The sequence below is a fragment of the Solea solea genome, chromosome 14 (genome assembly GCF_958295425.1).
Source record: "Solea solea chromosome 14, fSolSol10.1, whole genome shotgun sequence".
NCBI lineage: Eukaryota > Metazoa > Chordata > Actinopteri > Pleuronectiformes > Soleidae > Solea > Solea solea.
This window is the reverse complement of record NC_081147.1, coordinates 917,899-938,056: the sequence shown is the minus strand read 5'-3', so window position 1 is coordinate 938,056 and position 20,158 is coordinate 917,899.

Here is a 20,158-nt window from a genome sequence, read left to right as displayed (position 1 = left end):
AGAGGCAATAACTGCTGCTGCTGAAACGTTAGCTTCATTTAAAGTCGTTCTGCGAACTCATCGGAGTCAAAACACCACGTTTACGTCACATTAATTAGAGTTTGATGCAGCTCTGGACAATGATTGGTTATTTCCAACAGGAAACTGACGTTTGTAAACCACTCACTCTCCCACACCAAACCCCATAGAGAAAAACAGTGATTTAAGCTCGCGGGGACACAGGAGCTGCTGGTCCTGTGCTGCCTCGTGTGGTCACTTTGTGTCACTTACGTTAATGTGAATTAAGGATTTTAAAAGCCGAAGTGTTAAAATGAGACATTTGGACTTAGTGATGGAGGCAGCAGTGGATCAACAACACCTGTGTGTGTGTGGTGTTAAAATCACTGGTTTTCTCTGTGGGCTTTGGTGTGGGGAAAGACCGTGTCTCTGATGTTCATGGCCTCTCTCCATCACTGTCGGCCTCAGGGCAGACACTGAGGAGGGAAAACACAGGAGGGAGCCGACGCAGGAATGAGGAGCTGGAAGGAGGGATGGATGAATGAATGAATGGATGGATGGATGGATGAGGCAGTCAGGAGGAGGAGGACGGGTGGAGAGGTTCCCCTCAAGGCCTCCAGAGGTAGCGTTTGTATCAATCACTCCACAGGAGGAGAGGGAATTTCTGACGAATTGTGTCCCCGAGCCTCCTTCTTCCTCCTCCTCCTCCTCCTCCTCCTCTGACCCTCCATTTATACACTTCCCTTCTTCATCCCTCATTCACTGCATTTTTCTCTCTTTGTACTGAAACACCAACATCTTTCCTTCCTTGTCGTTTGTGAACCGCTCACTCTCCCACACCAAAGCCCATAGAGAAAACCAGTGATTTTAACATCACAGCAAACAGGAGTTCACAGGAGCTGTTGATCCACTGCTGCCTCCATCACTAAGTTCAAATCTCTAATTGTGTCAATTCGGCTTTTGAAAACCTTCGTTCAGATTTTCCTCAGTGACACAAAGTGACCACACGAGGCAGCAGAGGACCAGCAGCTCCTGTGTCCCCGCGAGTTTAAATCCCTCATTTTCTCTATGGGCTTTGGTGTGGGAGAGTGAGTGCTTTACAAACTTTGGCTCTGAATCTCGTTTGTTCTCCTTCCGTCCGTTTGATTGACAGAACAAACGATCGTCCTCGCGTCTGGTCGCCGCCTCGGGGTCACGGGGTCAAACGTCACACTGGCAGCTAACGAGCGCTCGCTCGCCACACGCCGCGGTTTCCGCCGACGAAGGTCAGCGGAGAGAAAGTCATCAGCTCTCCGCCATCACTCCATCACTGCTGGTTATGAATTAGCATCATTAGCATCGTGATGATGATGAGGATCACAAAGGGTGATGATGACCGTTACCGTGGAGACGCAGACTTAGAGGTGAAAGGATGTCACGTTAAAGTCGTGCAGAGTAAACTTCTGGTGTAGGAGGGAACTTCCTGAGAGGAAGAGGAAGAGGAGGACAAAGGAAATGAGAGGATAAAGAGAGGAAACAACTAAGAGTGAGGATGGGAGTGGACAAGGAAGGGGAGGGACATAAGGGAGAGAGAGAGGAGGAGACAGGACTTCTGTGTCACCTCACCTCCTTTCTCCTCGTCTCTTTCCCTTCACCATCACCTGGACATCTTTACGCCTCTTCCTCCTTCCCTCCTTGTCTCCTCTGACCTCTGCTCCTCTGTGTCCTCCCTCCTCACATCACCTGACACCTCCTCGCTCTCCCACAGCTGCTCCTGACAGCTCTGCTCCTCCTGCAGGTTCCTCCACAGAGGAGCGGAGGTCACATGACAGCTGCTCCAGGAGGAGGAGGAGGAAGAGGAGGAGGTGGCAGCGTGGTGCAAAAGACAAGCCGGTCCAAGGAGGTAAGAATGTTACATTTTTACACAACAAAAAGGTTTAAATATGCAAATAAATAATACTTTCAGTCCCAAACACTGGGTCAAGGCCCATAAATGGATCACAGGTGAAATTTCTTTGGTCCCCCATCAAATTTTTCTCAACATTTTGTTTAAAAGGTAAAAAAATGTGTTTTTTTGTATATAAACCGCTGAAATAATCTGATTATTTACACTAAATTAACTGAATTAGATACGTCCAAATGATCAGATTAAAACTATTTAAGTAATCTGATTTCATCCAGCACGGTAATCTGAATTCATAATCGAAATTACACCAGACTTGGTGGGAACGTGTCACAGCTCAGGACGAACAATAAAGCCTCTGGGGACCATGAGCTCAACTCAACAGGAAGTCGGCCATTTTGAATCTGAGTCTTTGGCGATTTGTACGTTTCGTAAATGAACAAACGCGTCTGTTCTCGTTCATCGTCGCAACATAAAAAACACACAGATCTGTACCGAACACATCAAAGAGGAAAAGTTATCAAAAGGTCGCACAGATTCAAAAGGGCGTGGCCACGGCAACCATCGGAAATTTGGTGAAAGGCAACCATTTTGCCACGAAACAGGAAGTGACCTGTAACTTCGCCGCACATCGACCGATCGGCTCAAAACTTCACACGTGAGATTAGAGGCGCGGCCAGAAAACGTCAGCACATGGAAACTGAGTCGAGGGCATAGCGCCACCTGCTGGCCGCATGTCAGCTGTGAGGGCCGGCACAAACGCTGCTCAGAGCTTTAATTATTTTACATTTCTTTAAAGCGATTGAATTAGAATCCGACTCGGGGCTGAGTTTCTTCTCATTCTTCTCTAAATTAGCATCATTTTCTTGCATGTTGGGAAATGTTCTCTTCCTGTGGCTCGGAGCCTTTTTATCTTTTTCCTTTTTTCAGCCTCAAACTGTCTGATTTCATTAACTCCCCCCTCCGTTGTGTTCATGTTGTTTTCCCTTCATTTATTAACGTGTTCGTCATTTTCTTTCTTGCTCGTATCAGATCATTTTTCTTGTCGTCGACAGATCTCAGGAGGAGACACTTCAGCAGTTTCCCGGTAACAAGCGAGTTTCCTTAAACACGGGGTGACATTTATTCATCATTATCCACACACACACACACACACACACACACCACAGTGTGTTGCTGTGGAAGTTGTTGTGTTCCAGTTTCCACAGACTTCACATGTCAGTTAGCACTAGTTAGCTTAGCATAGCATAGCTAGGTTCACTAACTAGCAAGTCACATGGATTAGAATAAGGATTAAAAAAGAAAGAAAGATACAACTCGTCATTTTTGAATTTGGAAGATGTTTTTTCACTATGAATACATCAACTGTACTAATACATGTGGTAATAGTCATAATTCTAGTAATAATCACCATAATAGTTGACATTCTGTTAAATCAGGGATAAATAAAATATAGAAACATGAGACCTAAGAACAAAGAATAAAACAATTAAAATACCTCTAAAAAATATAAAAACAAAGAGTCGTACAATAAAAACCATAAAAACTGGTAAAAATTCAAACTGGGTCGAAAGACAAAGAGTAAAAGTGAGTTTAAATAAGATAGCTTAAATTTTAAATTATAAAACACAAAATGTTAACTGTTATAAATCAAGTGTTGTTTTGACGTGGACGTCGCCCTCTGGTGGTTCATTCAAACAAGACGACTTAGAGTGTGTCCACTTTTTTACGTCGTATTTATTTGTCTACGGATAAAACTAAAGCTTCATCCATCGGAAATTGTGAGTTCAGGGTGTAGGAGGAGTTTGTAGGGGGTGCTCTAACTGGCCACTAGGAGGCGCCCTCCCTGTTAAGTTCCCCTTGATTTTACCACAGACGTAAACAGAAGTCTCGTTCTTAATCAGATAATTATGGATTTGTTGATTAATAACCACAAACCCTTGTCGCCTACCGCAGCTTTAAGAGTAATAAGTGTGTGTGTGTTTGTTTGTTTGTTGACGTTAACCTTTAACACGTCTAATCAGTCTGTGTATGAAACAACTGTGAACTTTGACCCTGAGGCTGTTTGTGCTCACGTCCTTTATTCCTTTTAAATCATTTCACAGTGAATAATTTAACTCTGAATAATGAGCTGTGTGTGTGTGTGTGTGTGTGTGTGTGTGTGTGTGTGTGTGTCTTACCTCAGGGCCGACAGCAGCAGAGTTGATTCACTGCAGCTGTTTCACATTTACACGTCAGGTTTTATTTTTAAATTTTTTAAACACTTTGAGCGTTTTTCACAAATGTAAATCTCCTTCAAAGAAACAGCTTCGATTTTAATGAACTGCTGTGTGTTTGGTTTGTGTTGTAACGTTGTGTTGTTGTGTTGTTTGTGTGAAGAGCATGATTTCCATCAGAATCACTGTTAATGAATAAATAACATATTAAAACTGGGGTGGAGACATTAAAGTGATCAATCACCTATGGCGGACAGTTTTGTCCACCAACACCAAATGTGTGACTTTCTCCACTAAACCATGTGAATCTTAATGAAAAAATAATCAGTGTTTGTAAATGTTTTCTTCAGACAGATTAAAATTATTATTATTATTATTTTTTCAGGTTTTTTATTCACATGTTGCATTATCAATACATTTACTACTGTTTTCCCGTTTCATATCAAAACAAACTCTTATTTTGAAATTCTATGAAATGTTGTGACAAATGTTAGTATTGTGATATATGGTGATTTAATTAAACTCTATTTTTTTCAACTTCACTGACCCTTCCTGACCAGACTACACACTTAGTTGTCCCCCAAAAAGCCTACTTCAGACCATGTCGATTTATTATGTTTTAGTTGATTAAAGAATGAGATAAAACAAGTTTAAATTGTCCAGAAATTAAAGGATCGTCTGTGGTTGGACAGAGAGTTTTTATGTCCTAAAACGTCCTGGAGGTGAGACTCCAGGACGCAACCACTGCAGGTTTATCATGATGGTAAACGGTGAGTTCACTGAGCGCTGGACTTCTGAGTTTCTCTGGAACTTTTCCCTTTCTTTGTTACACTGAAATCTTTTCTTAGGAGAGTTCCAGAGATGAGACACACACACACACACACACACACACACACACACACACACACACAGAACAAACAGTGCAGCTCATATTGTTTCATATCAGCTCGGAGCAGAAAACTAATTTCTCGTCTTTCTTTTCCTCGACTGCAGATATTGGACGAATTCTCTGTGAGGAGTTTTTTTTCTGCTCGAGCCTGCGACTCATCTCTCTCTGAGGACAGACGGAGAAAAGTGACCTGCGGGGGGCGACGCTGACACACCCCGCCCCTGTGCGTGTGTGTGTGTGTGTGTGGGGACAAATATCTGCTCAGCCCTGAGCACAAAGTTTCTTTGGGAAGTGAAAATGTTATTTTTAGACATTTTATTAAAGCAGGAGAAATGAAAACCACATTCTTGCCGAAGATAATAATTATCTAATTATAAATAATATATAAATATGTTTTCTTCTGCGCTATAGACCTTATTTTTGGATGTAAATGTCAGGTCAGTTCCCTGTATGATGAGAATAACTATTTTTCCAGGTTTTTGTTTCCTTGTTTCCTTGGTTCCTTGTGTCTTGTATCTGAGGATGCGCTGGAAGGGTCAACAACTTTTCACCTTTCATGTGTCGCGTACAAATTGGCGCGTGTTTTTATGTTGACGACAAACGCACTCGGACAAGTTCGCTCATTTACGTACAGTGCAAATCGCCTAAATGGACCCCAAAATTCCAAATTTGTTCACTTCTTTTTAAATTGCGGCCGTGGTTACAGTCAACTTTTTTGTCAGTCTCGGTCGATAACATCTTCCCACCAAGTTTCAGGAAATTCCGTGGAACTAAATTTTGTCTGTTCTCATGGTTTTCTTAGGGGGTGCTATAGAGACCTTGAGCAACCTATCGATATTGGATCTATGCCAATATCACATTTTCGCCAGACCTGACCTCCATGCAAAGTTTCAAAAGTTTTTATGCACGTTAACGCCCTCAAAATAACCGCAAAACCACAGATATAAAAAATAATCTGCAGGATAACCGCCGTCCCTCGGAGGGTGGACGGCGGTTATCCTGCAGATTATTAGCTGGCAATCGCTTCTTTTGAAGCTTTGACATCATATAATGTTGGATAATGTCAGTAAATTGGAGTAAAACCACAGACTTCAGACGTGGGGGTGTTGGGTAATTGCCCAGGTAACTCTAATCCCGTGCGAACAGGGCTTTAGTTTAATCTGTGAATTCAAATTTGTCCAGCAAATTTAGTCTAAATACTATTGTTTGCTCTTTTATTGAGTTTTTCTTCTTTATTAAGTTCTGCAGGAAAAGAAAAAGAGCGATAATGAAAAGTGCGTCAGGACTTTTTGTGCCTCATCAAACTGCAGCAGAGATTAATTAACCCAGATGAAAAAATGACTGGACGACCTTCACGTGTAACAAAGGAGCAGAACAGCATGAGCTTTTAAAAACTAATGAACAACTTTGTGTCCAAATCTGCTTCATTTGAGAGCGAAAATTAGGTTTTTATGAGGGCTTTTACTTTGAAAGTTCTTAAAATCTTCTTCACGTCAACAAAAAAAGTCCAAAAAAACCAACAAATAATAAAATATTGTGCACATTTTGTTTGTAATATTGCAATAAACTGAGATTTTTTTCAAATCTAAATTTAGATTAATTTAAGCTAAACGTTAGCATCATTAACAGGAAATGATATGTTTTCCCGCTCTTACTGAACTGAAACTTTAAGAGTAATTTATTCTCAAAGTTAGCATTGTAAACAGAAATGGGAGGAGCCTAAACATTTACATTTACTTGATGTACTGTGAACAAAGTTACAAAAAACACAACTTTCTTTACAAAAAATACTGCAAAATTTTGTAATTTTACAAAACAACAACACTCTTGTGTTTTGGGGGTGGAGCTTTGACCAGAAGGTCTTACTCAACTCTTACTTTCCCGAACTTTTCCGGTTATTCATGCTCAACTTTTCGCGTCATCTACAGAAATGGGAGGAGCCTCCTGTCTGCAGTCCACCTTGATTTTTTTTTTAGTTCTAACTAAACTCGGAAAAACATAAAAGTTTATTTACACACAGATAACATTTGTTTAAAGTGTATCTGAATGTTTCATAGTGTAACTTTAAATAGGCTCCCTTCATCTCCATAGCAACAGAACTCACACACACACACACACACTGGTGTGAATCTGGCGCTGGATCAATAAAGTTTGTCTGAGGAAACGAACAACGTCCAATAATTCATTAACAATTAAATAAACCTTTTAAATTGTTTTTCGGCATCGAGTGACATTTTACACGATGAACTCTGTGACTTCCTGTTGTCACCAAAGGTTCAGCACAAACGTTTTTATTCACGACAAAGAAAAAACAAAAAATAAAACCCTCAGGTGTTTGTTTGATGTCACACTTTTGTCTCTACTTCAGCTCGAAATCAGGATTATTTCACACTCACTCGTCATTAGCTGGCATGTGTGTGTTTTCTCACACACATTCCTTAACACAGGTTGAGGAGTGTTAACCCCGGCCCCTCGTGGTTCGTCTGGAGGAGGGAGCAGAAATTAAAGTCTCACTAATTAGCGAGCAATAAAAATAGTCGTGGAATCGGTCGGATCTGGATCAACCTTTGTCTTCTCAGAGACGACGACAACGGCGTTAACGTTAGCAATGTGCTCAAATCTAAAATGAGACGCAGAGTGACAGGATTATTATTAATGTTATTATTATTATAATTAATGTTGATATTGTTTTTTCAACAAAAGTTGAAATAAATGGTTAATTTAACAATAGAAAAACTCTTTGGACGTCACATTTTTGAGATGTTTTGGACGTCTTGCAAGTAAATGTGGTCAATGATATTTTGCTTTGCATTATAGTTATATAATGCATTAAAGTTATAGAATAGTATGTCGTCCAAAATCACTCAAAAAAATCATAGTATAGCATGTCGTCCAAAATCAATCAAAAATGTCTTAGTATAGTATGTCGTCCAAAATCACTCAAAAAACTCATAGTATAGTATGTCGTCCAAAATGAGACAAAAATGTCATAGTATAGTATGTGGTCCAAAATTAGACAAAAAAGTCATAGTATAATATGTCGTCCAAAATTGGTCAAAAATGTCATAGTATAGTTTATCATCCACAATGAGTAAAAAATGTCATAGTATAGTATGTCGTCCAAAATGAGTAAAAAATGTCATAGTATAGTATGTGGTCCAAATTTGGTCAAAAAAGTCATAGTATAGTATGTCGTCCAAAATTGGTCAAAAATGTCTTAGTATAGTATGTCGTCCAAAATGAGACAAAAAAGTCATAGTATAGTATGTCGTCCAAAATGAGTACAAAATGTCATAGTATAGTATGTGGTCGAAAATCAGTCAAAAATGTCATAGTATAGTATATCGTCCAAAATTGCTAAAAAATGTCATAGTATAGTATGTGGTCCAAAATCTGTCAAAAAAGTCATAGTATATAGTATGTGGTCCAAAATCTGTCAAAAAATGTCATAGTATATAGTATGTGGTCCAAAATCTGTCAAAAAATGTCATAGTATAGTATGTCGTCCAAAATCAATCAAAAATGTCTTAGTATAGTATGTCGTCCAAAATGAGACAAAAAAGTCATAGTATAGTATGTCGTCCAAAATCAGTCAAACATGTCATAGTATAGTATGTGGTCCAAAATTGGTGAAAAATGTCCTAGTATGTCGTGTCAACCCAAAAGTGTCTTTGTTATCTGCCAGTGATGGGTCTCGAACCAGTGACTCTTAAGAGCTAATTCTGAAAGGGAGCGTCGCAAACCACTCAGCCAAATGAAAAAGTGCTCGTACGTCTCAAAATCACCCGAAATAACATTCTATGTATGTCGTCCAAAATCAGTCAAAAGTATCATAGTATATTATGTGGTCCAAAATCAGCCATGAATGTCATAGTATAGTATGTGGTGCAAAATTGGTCAAAAATGTCATAGTATAGTATGTCGTCCAAAATCAGTCAAAAATGTAGTATGTGGTCCAAAATTGGTCAAAAATGCCATAGTATATTATGTGGTCCAAAATCAGTTAAAAATGTCATAGTATAGTATGTCGTCCAAAATGAGTAAAAAATGTCATAGTATAGTATGTCGTCCAAAATTGGTCAAAAATGTCTTAGTATAGTATGTCGTCCAAAATCAGTCAAAAATGTCATAGTATAGTCAGTCATCATCTACCGCTTTATCCTCAACCAGAGGGTCGCAGGGGGTGCTGTGCCAATCTCAGCTACATCGGGCGATAGGCGGGGTACACCCTGGACAGTTCGCCAGTCCATCGCAGGGCCACACACAGATAGAGACAAACAACCATTCACTCTCACACTCACTCCTATGGTCAATTTTGGAGTGTCCAATTTACCTATCCCCACATTGCATGTTTTTGGACTGTGGGAGGAAGCCGGAGTACCCGGAGAGAACCCACGCACACACGGGGAGAACATGCAAACTCCATGCAGAAAGGCCCTTGTTCCAACCGGGGCTCGAACCCGGGTCTTCTCGCTGCAAGGCGAGAGTGCTAACCACTACACCACCGTGTGGCCCTCATAGTATAGTATGTCGTCCAAAATGAGACAAAAAAGTCTTAGTATAGTATGTCGTCCAAAATGAGACAAAAAAGTCATAGTATAGTATGTCGTCCAAAATCAGTCAAACATGTCATAGTATAGTATGTGGTCCAAAATCAGTCAAAAATGTCATAGTATAGTATGTCGTCCAAAATGAGACAAAAAAGTCATAGTATAGTATGTGGTCCAAAATGAGTACAAAATGTCATAGTATAGTATGTGGTCCAAAATTAGTACAAAAAGTCATAGTATAGTATGTCTTCCAAAATTGGTCAAAAAAGTCATAGTATAGTATGTCGTCCAAAATCAGTCAAAAAAGTCATAGTATAGTATGTGGTCCAAAATGAGTACAAAAAAGTCATAGTATAGTATGTGGTCCAAAATCAGTCAAAAAAGTCATAGTATAGTATGTCGTCCAAAATGAGACAAAAAAGTCATAGTATAGTATGTCGTCCAAAATGAGACAAAAAAGTCATAGTATAGTATGTCGTCCAAAATGAGTACAAAATGTCATAGTATAGTATGTGGTCGAAAATCAGTCAAAAATGTCATAGTATAGTATATCCTCCAAAATTGCTAAAAAATGTCATAGTATAGTATGTGGTCCAAAATCTGTCAAAAAATGTCATAGTATATAGTATGTGGTCCAAAATCTGTCAAAAAAGTCATAGTATAGTATGTCGTCCAAAATCAGTCAAATAAGTCATAGTATAGTATGTCGTCCAAAATGAGACAAAAAAGTCATAGTATAGTATGTCGTCCAAAATCAGTCAAACATGTCATAGTATATAGTATGTGGTCCAAAATCTGTCAAAAAAGTCATAGTATAGTATGTCGTCCAAAATCAGTCAAAAATGTCTTAGTATAGTATGTCGTCCAAAATCAGTCAAAAATGTCATAGTATAGTATGTCGTCCAAAATGAGACAAAAAAGTCATAGTATAGTATGTCGTCCAAAATTGGTCAAAAATGTCATAGTATAGTATGTGGTCCAAAATTGGTGAAAAATGTCATAGTATGTTGTGTCAACCCAAAAGTGTCTTTGTTATCTGCCAGTGATGGGTCTCGAACCAGTGACCCTTAAGAGCTAATTCTGAAAGGGAGCGTCGCAAACCACTCAGCCAACTGAAAAAGTGCTTTAACTCAAAATCACCCGAAATAACATTCTATGTATGTCGTCCAAAATCAGTCAAAAGTATCATAGTATATTATGTGGTCCAAAATCAGCCATGAATGTCATAGTATAGTATGTGGTGCAAAATTGGTCAAAAATGTCATGGTATAGTATGTCGTCCAAAATCAGTCAAAAATGTAGTATGTGGTCCAAAATTGGTCAAAAATGCCAAAGTATATTATGTGGTCCAAAATCAGTTAAAAATGTCATAGTATAGTATGTCGTCCAAAATGAGTACAAAATGTCATAGTATAGTATGTGGTCGAAAATCAGTCAAAAATGTCATAGTATAGTATATCCTCCAAAATTGCTAAAAAATGTCATAGTATAGTATGTGGTCCAAAATCTGTCAAAAAATGTCATAGTATATAGTATGTGGTCCAAAATCTGTCAAAAAAGTCATAGTATAGTATGTCGTCCAAAATCAGTCAAATAAGTCATAGTATAGTATGTCGTCCAAAATGAGACAAAAAAGTCATAGTATAGTATGTCGTCCAAAATCAGTCAAACATGTCATAGTATATAGTATGTGGTCCAAAATCTGTCAAAAAAGTCATAGTATAGTATGTCGTCCAAAATCAGTCAAAAATGTCTTAGTATAGTATGTCGTCCAAAATCAGTCAAAAATGTCATAGTATAGTATGTCGTCCAAAATGAGACAAAAAAGTCATAGTATAGTATGTCGTCCAAAATTGGTCAAAAATGTCATAGTATAGTATGTGGTCCAAAATTGGTGAAAAATGTCATAGTATGTTGTGTCAACCCAAAAGTGTCTTTGTTATCTGCCAGTGATGGGTCTCGAACCAGTGACCCTTAAGAGCTAATTCTGAAAGGGAGCGTCGCAAACCACTCAGCCAACTGAAAAAGTGCTTTAACTCAAAATCACCCGAAATAACATTCTATGTATGTCGTCCAAAATCAGTCAAAAGTATCATAGTATATTATGTGGTCCAAAATCAGCCATGAATGTCATAGTATAGTATGTGGTGCAAAATTGGTCAAAAATGTCATGGTATAGTATGTCGTCCAAAATCAGTCAAAAATGTAGTATGTGGTCCAAAATTGGTCAAAAATGCCAAAGTATATTATGTGGTCCAAAATCAGTTAAAAATGTCATAGTATAGTATGTCGTCCAAAATGAGTAAAAAATGTCATAGTATAGTATGTCGTCCAAAATTGGTCAAAAATGTCTTAGTATAGTATGTCGTCCAAAATGAGACAAAAAAGTCATAGTATAGTATGTGGTCCAAAATCGGTCAAAAATGTCATAGTATAGTATGTCGTCCAAAATGAGACAAAAAAGTCATAGTATAGTATGTGGTCCAAAATTGGTCAAAAAATGTCATAGTATAGTATGTGGTCCAAAATTGGTCAAAAATGTCATAGTATATAGTATGTGGTCCAAAATCTGTCAAAAAAGTCATAGTATAGTATGTCGTCCGAAATCAGTCAAAAAAGTCATAGTATAGTATGTCGTCCAAAATGAGTAAAAAATGTCATAGTATAGTATGTGGTCCAAAATCTGTCAAAAAAGTCATAGTATTGTATGTGGTCCAAAATGAGTACAAAAAGTCATAGTATAGTATGTGGTCCAAAATCAGTCAAAAATGTCATAGTAAAGTATGTCGTCCAAAATTGGTCAAAAAAGTCATAGTATAGTATGTGGTCCAAAATCTGTCAAAAAAGTCATAGTATAGTATGTGGTCCAAAATCAGTCAAAAAAGTCATAGTATAGTATGTGGTCCAAAATTAGTACAAAAAGTCATAGTATAGTATGTCTTCCAAAATTGGTCAAAAAAGTCATAGTATAGTTTGTCGTCCAAAATCAGTCAAAAAAGTCATAGTATAGTATGTGGTCCAAAATGAGTACAAAAAAATCATAGTATAGTATGTCGTCCAAAATCACTCAAAAAAGTCATAGTATAGTATGTGGTCCAAAATCAGTCAAAAAAGTCATAGTATAGTATGTCGTCCAAAATGAGACAAAAAAGTCATAGTATAGTATGTCGTCCAAAATGAGACAAAAAAGTCATAGTATAGTATGTGGTCGAAAATCAGTCAAAAATGTCATAGTATAGTATGTGGTCCAAAATTGGTCAAAAATGTCATAGTATAGTATGTGGTCCAAAATCTGTCAAAAAAGTCATAGTATAGTATGTCGTCCAAAATCACTCAAAAAAGTCATAGTATAGTATGTGGTCCAAAATCAGTCAAAAAAGTCATAGTATAGTATGTCGTCCAAAATGAGACAAAAAAGTCATAGTATAGTATGTCGTCCAAAATGAGACAAAAAAGTCATAGTATAGTATGTGGTCGAAAATCAGTCAAAAATGTCATAGTATAGTATATCGTCCAAAATTGCTAAAAAATGTCATAGTATAGTATGTGGTCCAAAATCTGTCAAAAAATGTCATAGTATATAGTATGTGGTCCAAAATCTGTCAAAAAAGTCATAGTATAGTATGTCGTCCAAAATCGGTCAAAAAAGTCATAGTATAGTATGTGGTCCAAAATCTGTCAAAAAAGTCATAGTATAGTATGTGGTCCAAAATCAGTCAAAAAAGTCATAGTATAGTATGTGGTCCAAAATTAGTACAAAAAGTCATAGTATAGTATGTCTTCCAAAATTGGTCAAAAAAGTCATAGTATAGTTTGTCGTCCAAAATCAGTCAAAAAAGTCATAGTATAGTATGTGGTCCAAAATGAGTACAAAAAAATCATAGTATAGTATGTCGTCCAAAATCACTCAAAAAAGTCATAGTATAGTATGTGGTCCAAAATCAGTCAAAAAAGTCATAGTATAGTATGTCGTCCAAAATGAGACAAAAAAGTCATAGTATAGTATGTCGTCCAAAATGAGACAAAAAAGTCATAGTATAGTATGTGGTCGAAAATCAGTCAAAAATGTCATAGTATAGTATATCGTCCAAAATTGCTAAAAAATGTCATAGTATAGTATGTGGTCCAAAATCTGTCAAAAAATGTCATAGTATATAGTATGTGGTCCAAAATCTGTCAAAAAAGTCATAGTCGTCCAAAATCAGTCATAGTATAGTCAGTCAGTCATCATCTACCGCTTTATCCTCTGCCAGAGGGTCGCGGGGGGTGCTGTGCCAATCTCAGCTACATCGGGCGATAGGCGGGGTACACCCTGGACAGTTCGCCAGTCCATCGCAGGGCCACACACAGATAGAGACAAACAACCATTCACGCTCACACTCACTCCTATGGTCAATTTGGAATGTCCAATTTACCTATCCCCACATTGCATGTTTTTGGACTGTGGGAGGAAGCCGGAGTACCCGGAGAGAACCCACGCACACACGGGGAGAACATGCAAACTCCATGCAGAAAGGCCCTTGTTCCAACCGGGGCTCGAACCCGGGTCTTCTCGCTGCAAGGCGAGAGTGCTAACCACTACACCACCGTGTGGCCCTCATAGTATAGTATGTCGTCCAAAATGAGTACAAAATGTCATAGTATAGTATGTCGTCCAAAATCAGTCAAAAATATCATAGTATAGTATGTCGTCCAAAATTGGTCAAAAAAGTCATAGTATAGTATTTCGTCCAAAATCAGTCTAAAAAGTCATAGTATAGTATGTGGTCCAAAATCAGTCAAAAAAGTCATAGTATAGTATGTCGTCCAAAATGAGACAAAAAAGTCATAGTATAGTATGTCGTCCAAAATGAGACAAAAAAGTCATAGTATAGTATGTCGTCCAAAATGAGTACAAAATGTCATAGTATAGTATGTGGTCGAAAATCAGTCAAAAATGTCATAGTATAGTATATCGTCCAAAATTGCTAAAAAATGTCATAGTATAGTATGTGGTCCAAATCTGTCAAAAAAGTCATAGTATTGTATGTGGTCCAAAATGAGTACAAAAAGTCATAGTATAGTATGTGGTCCAAAATCAGTCAAAAATGTCATAGTATAGTATGTCGTCCAAAATTGGTCAAAAAAGTCATAGTATAGTATGTGGTCCAAAATCAGTCAAAAAAGTCATAGTATAGTATGTGGTCCAAAATCAGTCAAAAAAGTCATAGTATAGTATGTGGTCCAAAATGAGTACAAAATGTCATAGTATAGTATGTGGTCCAAAATTAGTACAAAAAGTCATAGTATAGTATGTCTTCCAAAATTGGTCAAAAAAGTCATAGTATAGTATGTCGTCCAAAATCAGTCAAAAAAGTCATAGTATAGTATGTGGTCCAAAATGAGTACAAAAAATCATAGTATAGTATGTCGTCCAAAATCAGTCTAAAAAGTCATAGTATAGTATGTGGTCCAAAATCAGTCAAAAAAGTCATAGTATAGTATGTCGTCCAAAATGAGACAAAAAAGTCATAGTATAGTATGTCGTCCAAAATGAGACAAAAAAGTCATAGTATAGTATGTCGTCCAAAATGAGTACAAAATGTCATAGTATAGTATGTGGTCGAAAATCAGTCAAAAATGTCATAGTATAGTATATCGTCCAAAATTGCTAAAAAATGTCATAGTATAGTATGTGGTCCAAAATCTGTCAAAAAATGTTATAGTATATAGTATGTGGTCCAAAATCTGTCAAAAAAGTCATAGTATAGTATGTCGTCCAAAATCAGTCAAAAAAGTCATAGTATAGTATGTCGTCCAAAATCTGTCAAAAAAGTCATAGTATAGTATGTCGTCCAAAATCAGTCAAAAAAGGCATAGTATAGTATGTCGTCCAAAATGAGTACAAAATGTCATAGTATAGTATGTCGTCCAAAATCAGTCAAAAATATCATAGTATAGTATGTCGTCCAAAATTGGTCAAAAAAGTCATAGTATAGTATGTCGTCCAAAATCAGTCAAAAAAGTCATAGTTTAGTATGTGGTCCAAAATCAGTCAAAAAAGTCATAGTATAGTATGTGGTCCAAAATGAGTAAAAAATGTCATAGTATAGTATGTGGTCCAAAATTGGTCAAAAATGTCATAGTATAGTATGTGGTCCAAAATCTGTCAAAAAAGTCATAGTATAGTATGTCGTCCAAAATCAGTCAAAAAAGTCATAGTATAGTATGTCGTCCAAAATGAGTACAAAATGTCATAGTATAGTATGTCTTCCAAAATTGGTCAAAAATGTCATAGTATAGTATGTCGTCCGAAATCAGTCAAAAATGTCATAGTATAGTATGTCGTCCGAAATCAGTCAAAAATGTCATAGTATAGTATGTGGTCCAAAATTGGTCAAAAATGTCATAGTATAGTATGTGGTCCAAAATCTGTCAAAAAAGTCATAGTATAGTATGTCGTCCAAAATCAGTCAAAAAAGTCATAGTATAGTATGTCGTCCAAAATGAGTACAAAATGTCATAGTATAGTATGTCTTCCAAAATTGGTCAAAAATGTCATAGTATAGTATGTCGTCCGAAATAAGTCAAAAAAGTCATAGTATAGTATGTGGTCCAAAATGAGTAAAAAATGTCATAGTATAGTATGTCGTCCAAAATGAGACAAAAAAGTCATAGTATAGTATGTCGTCCAAAATGAGACAAAAAAGTCATAGTATAGTATGTCGTCCAAAATGAGTACAAAATGTCATAGTATAGTATGTGGTCGAAAATCAGTCAAAAATGTCATAGTATAGTATGTGGTCGAAAATCAGTCAAAAATGTCATAGTATAGTATATCGTCCAAAATTGCTAAAAAATGTCATAGTATAGTATGTGGTCCAAAATCTGTCAAAAAAGTCATAGTATTGTATGTGGTCCAAAATGAGTACAAAAAGTCATAGTATAGTATGTGGTCCAAAATCAGTCAAAAATGTCATAGTATAGTATGTCGTCCAAAATTGGTCAAAAAAGTCATAGTATAGTATGTGGTCCAAAATCAGTCAAAAAAGTCATAGTATAGTATGTGGTCCAAAATCAGTCAAAAAAGTCATAGTATAGTATGTGGTCCAAAATGAGTACAAAATGTCATAGTATAGTATGTGGTCCAAAATTAGTACAAAAAGTCATAGTATAGTATGTCTTCCAAAATTGGTCAAAAAAGTCATAGTATAGTATGTCGTCCAAAATCAGTCAAAAAAGTCATAGTATAGTATGTGGTCCAAAATGAGTACAAAAAATCATAGTATAGTATGTCGTCCAAAATCAGTCTAAAAAGTCATAGTATAGTATGTGGTCCAAAATCAGTCAAAAAAGTCATAGTATAGTATGTCGTCCAAAATGAGACAAAAAAGTCATAGTATAGTATGTCGTCCAAAATGAGACAAAAAAGTCATAGTATAGTATGTCGTCCAAAATGAGTACAAAATGTCATAGTATAGTATGTGGTCGAAAATCAGTCAAAAATGTCATAGTATAGTATATCGTCCAAAATTGCTAAAAAATGTCATAGTATAGTATGTGGTCCAAAATCTGTCAAAAAATGTTATAGTATATAGTATGTGGTCCAAAATCTGTCAAAAAAGTCATAGTATAGTATGTCGTCCAAAATCAGTCAAAAAAGTCATAGTATAGTATGTCGTCCAAAATCTGTCAAAAAAGTCATAGTATAGTATGTCGTCCAAAATCAGTCAAAAAAGGCATAGTATAGTATGTCGTCCAAAATGAGTACAAAATGTCATAGTATAGTATGTCGTCCAAAATCAGTCAAAAATATCATAGTATAGTATGTCGTCCAAAATTGGTCAAAAAAGTCATAGTATAGTATGTCGTCCAAAATCAGTCAAAAAAGTCATAGTTTAGTATGTGGTCCAAAATCAGTCAAAAAAGTCATAGTATAGTATGTGGTCCAAAATGAGTAAAAAATGTCATAGTATAGTATGTGGTCCAAAATTGGTCAAAAATGTCATAGTATAGTATGTGGTCCAAAATCTGTCAAAAAAGTCATAGTATAGTATGTCGTCCAAAATCAGTCAAAAAAGTCATTGTATAGTATAGTATGTCGTCCAAAATGAGTACAAAATGTCATAGTATAGTATGTCTTCCAAAATTGGTCAAAAATGTCATAGTATAGTATGTCGTCCGAAATCAGTCAAAAATGTCATAGTATAGTATGTCGTCCGAAATCAGTCAAAAATGTCATAGTATAGTATGTGGTCCAAAATTGGTCAAAAATGTCATAGTATAGTATGTGGTCCAAAATCTGTCAAAAAAGTCATAGTATAGTATGTCGTCCAAAATCAGTCAAAAAAGTCATAGTATAGTATGTCGTCCAAAATGAGTACAAAATGTCATAGTATAGTATGTCTTCCAAAATTGGTCAAAAATGTCATAGTATAGTATGTCGTCCGAAATAAGTCAAAAAAGTCATAGTATAGTATGTGGTCCAAAATGAGTAAAAAATGTCATAGTATAGTATGTCGTCCAAAATGAGACAAAAAAGTCATAGTATAGTATGTCGTCCAAAATGAGACAAAAAAGTCATAGTATAGTATGTCGTCCAAAATGAGTACAAAATGTCATAGTATAGTATGTGGTCGAAAATCAGTCAAAAATGTCATAGTATAGTATATCGTCCAAAATTGCTAAAAAATGTCATAGTATAGTATGTGGTCCAAAATCTGTCAAAAAAGTCATAGTATTGTATGTGGTCCAAAATGAGTACAAAAAGTCATAGTATAGTATGTGGTCCAAAATCAGTCAAAAATGTCATAGTATAGTATGTCGTCCAAAATTGGTCAAAAAAGTCATAGTATAGTATGTGGTCCAAAATGAGTACAAAATGTCATAGTATAGTATGTGGTCCAAAATTAGTACAAAAAGTCATAGTATAGTATGTCTTCCAAAATTGGTCAAAAAAGTCATAGTATAGTATGTCGTCCAAAATCAGTCAAAAAAGGCATAGTATAGTATGTCGTCCAAAATGAGTACAAAATGTCATAGTATAGTATGTCGTCCAAAATCAGTCAAAAATATCATAGTATAGTATGTCGTCCAAAATTGGTCAAAAAAGTCATAGTATAGTATGTCGTCCAAAATCAGTCAAAAAAGTCATAGTATAGTATGTGGTCCAAAATCAGTCAAAAAAGTCATAGTATAGTATGTGGTCCAAAATGAGTAAAAAATGTCATAGTATAGTATGTGGTCCAAAATTGGTCAAAAATGTCATAGTATAGTATGTGGTCCAAAATCTGTCAAAAAAGTCATAGTATAGTATGTCGTCCAAAATCAGTCAAAAAAGTCATAGTATAGTATGTCGTCCAAAATGAGTACAAAATGTCATAGTATAGTATGTCTTCCAAAATTGGTCAAAAATGTCATAGTATAGTATGTCGTCCGAAATCAGTCAAAAATGTCATAGTATAGTATGTCGTCCGAAATCAGTCAAAAATGTCATAGTATAGTATGTGGTCCAAAATTGGTCAAAAATGTCATAGTATAGTATGTGGTCCAAAATCTGTCAAAAAAGTCATAGTATAGTATGTCGTCCAAAATCAGTCAAAAAAGTCATAGTATAGTATGTCGTCCAAAATGAGTACAAAATGTCATAGTATAGTATGTCTTCCAAAATTGGTCAAAAATGTCATAGTATAGTATGTCGTCCGAAATAAGTCAAAAAAGTCATAGTATAGTATGTGGTCCAAAATGAGTAAAAAATGTCATAGTATAGTATGTGGTCCAAAATTGGTCAAAAATGTCATAGTATAGTATGTGGTCCAAAATCTGTCAAAAAATGTCATAGTATAGTATGTGGTCCAAAATTGGTCAAAAATGTCATAGTATAGTATGTCGTCCAAAATCAGTCAAAAAAGTCATAGTATAGTATGTCGTCCAAAATGAGTACAAAATGTCATAGTATAGTATGTCGTCCAAAATCAGTCAAAAATATCATAGTATAGTATGTCGTCCAAAATTGGTCAAAAAAGTCATAGTATAGTATGTGGTCCACAATCAGTCAAAGAAGTCATAGTATAGTATGTCGTCCAAAATCAGTCAAAAATGTCATAGTATAGTATGTCGTCCAAAATCAGTCAAAAATATCATAGTATAGTATGTCGTCCAAAATTGGTCAAAAAAGTCATAGTATAGTATGTGGTCCACAATCAGTCAAAGAAGTCATAGTATAGTACGTCATCCAAAATGTGACATAAAGTTAAACTTTAGTATGTTGACTTTTCTGTTTCTGTGATTTTTCAGCTTCTTAAATGTGAATATTTTCTGTTTCTGTGATTTTTCAGCTTCTTAAATGTGAATATTTTCTGTTTCTGTGATTTTTCAGCTTCTTAAATGTGTATAGTTTCTCGTTTCTTCCCTCCATAAAACAAATAAAACAAATAAGTCATTTGTGTTTGTGGATAAAAACAAAGACATTTGAGAACATCATCATTTCCAGGTTTGATCAACATTTTCTGACACTTTCTGAACCAAACGTCTCATTGATTAATTGATGATGAAAATAATAGTTATTTTCAGCCTCAGGCAAAACTTTGAAACGGCGTCAAAAAGCTCAGATTTTTCTCTGTGGGAGACGAACAAACGTGAACAG